Source organism: Polyodon spathula, chromosome 36 (assembly GCF_017654505.1).
Source record: "Polyodon spathula isolate WHYD16114869_AA chromosome 36, ASM1765450v1, whole genome shotgun sequence".
Taxonomy (NCBI): domain Eukaryota; kingdom Metazoa; phylum Chordata; class Actinopteri; order Acipenseriformes; family Polyodontidae; genus Polyodon; species Polyodon spathula.
Window position 1 is genome coordinate 5,357,108 of NC_054569.1, and position 10,000 is coordinate 5,367,107.

The following is a 10,000-nucleotide window of genomic DNA, read 5'->3' on the forward strand; positions in this document are numbered from 1 at the left end:
ACACACACAATCTATAAACACCACCTCACACAGCATCCACGCACACAATCTATAAACACCACCTCACACAGCATCCACGCACACAATCTATAAACACCACCTCACACAGCATCCACGCACACAATCTATAAACACCACCTCACACAGCATCCACGCACACAATCTATAAACACCACCTCACACAGCATCCACACACACAATCTATAAACACCACCTCACACAGCATCCACACACACAATCTATAAACACCACCTCACACAGCATCCACGCACACAATCTATAAACACCACCTCACACAGCATCCACACACACAATCTATAAACACCACCTCACACAGCATCCACGCACACAATCTATAAACACCACCTCACACAGCATCCACGCACACAATCTATAAACACCACCTCACACAGCATCCACGCACACAATCTATAAACACCACCTCACACAGCATCCACGCACACAATCTATAAACACCACCTCACACAGCATCCACGCACACAATCTATAAACACCACCTCACACAGCATCCACGCACACAATCTATAAACACCACCTCACACAGCATCCACGCACACAATCTATAAACACCACCTCACACAGCATCCACGCACACAATCTATAAACACCACCTCACACAGCATCCACGCACACAATCTATAAACACCACCTCACACAGCATCCACGCACACAATCTATAAACACCACCTCACACAGCATCCACGCACACAATCTATAAACACCACCTCACGCAGCATCCACGCACACAATCTATAAACACCACCTCACACAGCATCCACGCACACAATCTATAAACACCACCTCACACAGCATCCACACACACAATCTATAAACACCACCTCACACAGCATCCACGCACACAATCTATAAACACCACCTCACACAGCATCCACGCACACAATCTATAAACACCACCTCACACAGCATCCACACACACAATCTATAAACACCACCTCACACAGCATCCACGCACACAATCTATAAACACCACCTCACACAGCATCCACACACACAATCTATAAACACCACCTCACACAGCATCCACACACACAATCTATAAACACCACCTCACACAGCATCCACACACACAAACTATAAACACCACCTCACACAGCATCCACACACACAATCTATAAACACCACCTCACACACAATCCATAAACACCACCTCACACAGCATCCACACACACAAACAGCATCCACGCACACAATCTATAAACACCACCTCACACAGCATCCACGCACACAATCTATAAACACCACCTCACACAGCATCCACGCACACAATCTATAAACACCACCTCACACAGCATCCACACACACAATCTATAAACACCACCTCACGCAGCATCCACGCACACAATCTATAAACACCACCTCACACAGCATCCACACACACAATCTATAAACACCACCTCACACAGCATCCACACACACAATCTATAAACACCACCTCACACAGCATCCACGCACACAATCTATAAACACCACCTCACACAGCATCCACGCACACAATCTATAAACACCACCTCACACAGCATCCACACACACAATCTATAAACACCACCTCACACAGCATCCACACACACAATCTATAAACACCACCTCACACAGCATCCACGCACACAATCTATAAACACCACCTCACACAGCATCCACGCACACAATCTATAAACACCACCTCACACAGCATCCACGCACACAATCTATAAACACCACCTCACACAGCATCCACGCACACAATCTATAAACACCACCTCACACAGCATCCACACACACAATCTATAAACACCACCTCACACAGCATCCACACACACAATCTATAAACACCACCTCACACAGCATCCACACACACAATCTATAAACACCACCTCACACAGCATCCACGCACACAATCTATAAACACCACCTCACACAGCATCCACGCACACAATCTATAAACACCACCTCACACAGCATCCACCACACAATCTATAAACACCATCACACAGCATCCACACACACAATCTATAAACACCACCTCACACAGCATCCACACACACAATCTATAAACACCACCTCACACAGCATCCACACACACAATCTATAAACACCACCTCACACAGCATCCACACACACAATCTATAAACACCACCTCACACAGCATCCACACACACAATCTATAAACACCACCTCACACAGCATCCACGCACACAATCTATAAACACCACCTCACACAGCATCCACACACACAATCTATAAACACCACCTCACACAGCATCCACACACACAATCTATAAACACCACCTCACACAGCATCCACGCACACAATCTATAAACACCACCTCACACAGCATCCACGCACACAATCTATAAACACCACCTCACACAGCATCCACGCACACAATCTATAAACACCACCTCACACAGCATCCACGCACACAATCTATAAACACCACCTCACACAGCATCCACGCACACAATCTATAAACACCACCTCACACAGCATCCACGCACACAATCTATAAACACCACCTCACACAGCATCCACGCACACAATCTATAAACACCACCTCACACAGCATCCACGCACACAATCTATAAACACCACCTCACACAGCATCCACACACACAATCTATAAACACCACCTCACACAGCATCCACGCACACAATCTATAAACACCACCTCACACAGCATCCACGCACACAATCTATAAACACCACCTCACACAGCATCCACGCACACAATCTATAAACACCACCTCACACAGCATCCACGCACACAATCTATAAACACCACCTCACACAGCATCCACTCACACAATCTATAAACACCACCTCACACAGCATCCACGCACACAATCTATAAACACCACCTCACACAGCATCCACGCACACAATCTATAAACACCACCTCACACAGCATCCACACACACAATCTATAAACACCACCTCACACAGCATCCACGCACACAATCTATAAACACCACCTCACACAGCATCCACACACACAATCTATAAACACCACCTCACACAGCATCCACACACACAATCTATAAACACCACCTCACACAGCATCCACACACACAATCTATAAACACCACCTCACACAGCATCCACACACACAATCTATAAACACCACCTCACACAGCATCCACACACACACAATCTATAAACACCACCTCACACAGCATCCACACACACAATCTATAAACACCACCTCACACAGCATCCACGCACACAATCTATAAACACCACCTCACACAGCATCCACACACACAATCTATAAACACCACCTCACACAGCATCCACGCACACAATCTATAAACACCACCTCACACAGCATCCACGCACACAATCTATAAACACCACCTCACACAGCATCCACACACACAATCTATAAACACCACCTCACACAGCATCCACGCACACAATCTATAAACACCACCTCACACAGCATCCACGCACACAATCTATAAACACCACCTCACACAGCATCCACGCACACAATCTATAAACACCACCTCACGCAGCATCCACGCACACAATCTATAAACACCACCTCACACAGCATCCACACACACAATCTATAAACACCACCTCACACAGCATCCACACACACAATCTATAAACACCACCTCACACAGCATCCACGCACACAATCTATAAACACCACCTCACACAGCATCCACACACACAATCTATAAACACCACCTCACACAGCATCCACACACACAATCTATAAACACCACCTCACACAGCATCCACACACACAATCTATAAACACCACCTCACACAGCATCCACGCACACAATCTATAAACACCACCTCACACAGCATCCACACACACAATCTATAAACACCACCTCACACAGCATCCACGCACACAATCTATAAACACCACCTCACACAGCATCCACGCACACAATCTATAAACACCACCTCACGCAGCATCCACGCACACAATCTATAAACACCACCTCACACAGCATCCACGCACACAATCTATAAACACCACCTCACACAGCATCCACGCACACAATCTATAAACACCACCTCACACAGCATCCACGCACACAATCTATAAACACCACCTCACACAGCATCCACGCACACAATCTATAAACACCACCTCACACAGCATCCACTCACACAATCTATAAACACCACCTCACGCAGCATCCACGCACACAATCTATAAACACCACCTCACACAGCATCCACGCACACAATCTATAAACACCACCTCACGCAGCATCCACGCACACAATCTATAAACACCACCTCACACAGCATCCACGCACACAATCTATAAACACCACCTCACACAGCATCCACGCACACAATCTATAAACACCACCTCACACAGCATCCACGCACACAATCTATAAACACCACCTCACACAGCATCCACACACACAATCTATAAACACCACCTCACACAGCATCCACACACACAATCTATAAACACCACCTCACACAGCATCCACACACACAATCTATAAACACCACCTCACACAGCATCCACACACACAATCTATAAACACCACCTCACACAGCATCCACACACACAATCTATAAACACCACCTCACACAGCATCCACACACACAATCTATAAACACCACCTCACACAGCATCCACACACACAATCTATAAACACCACCTCACACAGCATCCACACACACAATCTATAAACACCACCTCACACAGCATCCACACACACAATCTATAAACACCACCTCACACAGCATCCACACACACAATCTATAAACACCACCTCACACAGCATCCACACACACAATCTATAAACACCACCTCACACAGCATCCACGCACACAATCTATAAACACCACCTCACACAGCATCCACGCACACAATCTATAAACACCACCTCACACAGCATCCACGCACACAATCTATAAACACCACCTCACACAGCATCCACACACACAATCTATAAACACCACCTCACACAGCATCCACGCACACAATCTATAAACACCACCTCACACAGCATCCACGCACACAATCTATAAACACCACCTCACACAGCATCCACACACACAATCTATAAACACCACCTCACACAGCATCCACGCACACAATCTATAAACACCACCTCACACAGCATCCACACACACAATCTATAAACACCACCTCACACAGCATCCACGCACACAATCTATAAACACCACCTCACACAGCATCCACGCACACAATCTATAAACACCACCTCACACAGCATCCACGCACACAATCTATAAACACCACCTCACACAGCATCCACACACACAATCTATAAACACCACCCCACACAGCATCCACACACACAATCTATAAACACCACCTCACACAGCATCCACGCACACAATCTATAAACACCACCTCACACAGCATCCACGCACACAATCTATAAACACCACCTCACACAGCATCCACGCACACAATCTATAAACACCACCTCACACAGCATCCACGCACACAATCTATAAACACCACCTCACACAGCATCCACACACACAATCTATAAACACCACCTCACTCAGCATCCACGCACACAATCTATAAACACCACCTCACACAGCATCCACGCACACAATCTATAAACACCACCTCACGCAGCATCCACGCACACAATCTATAAACACCACCTCACACAGCACACAATCATCCACGCACACAATCTATAAACACCACCTCACACAGCATCCACGCACACAATCTATAAACACCACCTCACACAGCATCCACACACACAATCTATAAACACCACCTCACACAGCATCCACGCACACAATCTATAAACACCACCTCACACAGCATCCACGCACACAATCTATAAACACCACCTCACACAGCATCCACGCACACAATCTATAAACACCACCTCACGCAGCATCCACGCACACAATCTATAAACACCACCTCACACAGCTCCACACACACACAATCTAGTGATCGTTAGAACTAATGCTCGTGTCGATAGTAACAGGAGTTGTAGGGTCGTACTCGGCATTCTCGATCGTAATTGATATTTTTGCAGTGGACAGCAATGAGAGTAACGTGAGACTAGGGTCGGTGTAGTGAGTCCCTTGGAGATGCGCTATTAGTGGTGAGTCGTGCTGGAGTAGGGGTGTCTTCGATGTGGACTGTGTCGTTGTTTTATGACTGTTGTCAATTTGTGGTAGGCAGTTGTAGTATTGTCTGTAGTGTCTGTCGTGCTGTTTAGATAGTTAGTGTATGGGTAGACGAGTATGATGTCTTTACATCCACACACACAATCTATAAACACCACCTCACACAGCATCCACACACACAATCTATAAACACCACCTCACACAGCATCCACACACACAATCTATAAACACCACCTCACACAGCATCCACGCACACAATCTATAAACACCACCTCACACAGCATCCACACACACAATCTATAAACACCACCTCACACAGCATCCACGCACACAATCTATAAACACCACCTCACACAGCATCCACGCACACAATCTATAAACACCACCTCACACAGCATCCACACACACAATCTATAAACACCACCTCACACAGCATCCACGCACACAATCTATAAACACCACCTCACACAGCATCCACGCACACAATCTATAAACACCACCTCACACAGCATCCACACACACAATCTATAAACACCACCCCACACAGCATCCACACACACAATCTATAAACACCACCTCACACAGCATCCACGCACACAATCTATAAACTCCACCTCACACAGCATCCACGCACACATCTATAAACACCACCTCACACAGCAGCCACGCACACAATCTATAAACACCACCTCACACAGCATCCACGCACACAATCTATAAACACCACCTCACACAGCATCCACGCACACAATCTATAAACACCACCTCACACAGCATCCACGCACACAATCTATAAACACCACCTCACACAGCATCCACGCACACAATCTATAAACACCACCTCACACAGCATCCACGCACACAATCTATAAACACCACCTCACACAGCATCCACACACACAATCTATAAACACCACCTCACACAGCATCCACACACACAATCTATAAACAACCTCACACAGCATCCACACACACAATCTATAAACACCACCTCACACAGCATCCACGCACACAATCTATAAACACCACCTCACGCAGCATCCACGCACACAATCTATAAACACCACCTCACGCAGCATCCACGCACACAATCTATAAACACCACCTCACACAGCATCCACGCACACAATCTATAAACACCACCTCACACAGCATCCACGCACACAATCTATAAACACCACCTCACACAGCATCCACGCACACAATCTATAAACACCACCTCACACAGCATCCACGCACACAATCTATAAACACCACCTCACACAGCATCCACGCACACAATCTATAAACACCACCTCACGCAGCATCCACGCACACAATCTATAAACACCACCTCACACAGCATCCACGCACACAATCTATAAACACCACCTCACACAGCATCCACACACACAAACTATAAACACCACCCCACACAGCATCCACACACACAATCCATAAACACCACCTCACACAGCATCCACTCACACAATCTATAAACACCACCTCACTCAGCATCCACGCACACAATCTATAAACACCACCTCACACAGCATCCACGCACACAATCTATAAACACCACCTCACACAGCATCCACACACACAATCTATAAACACCACCTCACACAGCATCCACGCACACAATCTATAAACACCACCTCACACAGCATCCACACACACAATCTATAAACACCACCTCACACAGCATCCACGCACACAATCTATAAACACCACCTCACACAGCATCCACGCACACAATCTATAAACACCACCTCACACAGCATCCACACACACAATCTATAAACACCACCTCACACAGCATCCACACACACAATCTATAAACACCACCTCACACAGCATCCACGCACACAATCTATAAACACCACCTCACACAGCATCCACGCACACAATCTATAAACACCACCTCACACAGCATCCACACACACAATCTATAAACACCACCTCACACAGCATCCACGCACACAATCTATAAACACCACCTCACACAGCATCCACGCACACAATCTATAAACACCACCTCACACAGCATCCACACACACAATCTATAAACACCACCTCACACAGCATCCACACACACAATCTATAAACACCACCTCACACAGCATCCACACACACAATCTATAAACACCACCTCACACAGCATCCACACACACAATCTATAAACACCACCTCACACAGCATCCACACACACAATCTATAAACACCACCTCACACAGCATCCACACACACAATCTATAAACACCACCTCACACAGCATCCACGCACACAATCTATAAACACCACCTCACACAGCATCCACACACACAATCTATAAACACCACCTCACACAGCATCCACGCACACAATCTATAAACACCACCTCACACAGCATCCACGCACACAATCTATAAACACCACCTCACACAGCATCCACGCACACAATCTATAAACACCACCTCACACAGCATCCACACACACAATCTATAAACACCACCTCACACAGCATCCACACACACAATCTATAAACACCACCTCACACAGCATCCACGCACACAATCTATAAACACCACCTCACACAGCATCCACGCACACAATCTATAAACACCACCTCACACAGCATCCACGCACACAATCTATAAACACCACCTCACACAGCATCCACGCACACAATCTATAAACACCACCTCACACAGCATCCACACACACAATCTATAAACACCACCTCACACAGCATCCACACACACAATCTATAAACACCACCTCACACAGCATCCACGCACACAATCTATAAACACCACCTCACACAGCATCCACGCACACAATCTATAAACACCACCTCACACAGCATCCACGCACACAATCTATAAACACCACCTCACACAGCATCCACGCACACAATCTATAAACACCACCTCACACAGCATCCACACACACAATCTATAAACACCACCTCACACAGCATCCACACACACAATCTATAAACACCACCTCACACAGCATCCACGCACACAATCTATAAACACCACCTCACGCAGCATCCACGCACACAATCTATAAACACCACCTCACACAGCATCCACGCACACAATCTATAAACACCACCTCACACAGCATCCACGCACACAATCTATAAACACCACCTCACACAGCATCCACGCACACAATCTATAAACACCACCTCACACAGCATCCACGCACACAATCTATAAACACCACCTCACACAGCATCCACACACACAATCTATAAACACCACCTCACACAGCATCCACACACACAATCTATAAACACCACCTCACACAGCATCCACGCACACAATCTATAAACACCACCTCACACAGCATCCACACACACAATCTATAAACACCACCTCACACAGCATCCACGCACACAATCTATAAACACCACCTCACACAGCATCCACGCACACAATCTATAAACACCACCTCACACAGCATCCACGCACACAATCTATAAACACCACCTCACACAGCATCCACGCACACAATCTATAAACACCACCTCACACAGCATCCACGCACACAATCTATAAACACCACCTCACACAGCATCCACTCACACAATCTATAAACACCACCTCACTCAGCATCCACGCACACAATCTATAAACACCACCTCACACAGCATCCACGCACACAATCTATAAACACCACCTCACACAGCATCCACGCACACAATCTATAAACACCACCTCACACAGCATCCACGCACACAATCTATAAACACCACCTCACACAGCATCCACGCACACAATCTATAAACACCACCTCACACAGCATCCACACACACAATCTATAAACACCACCTCACACAGCATCCACACACACAATCTATAAACACCACCTCACACAGCATCCACACAC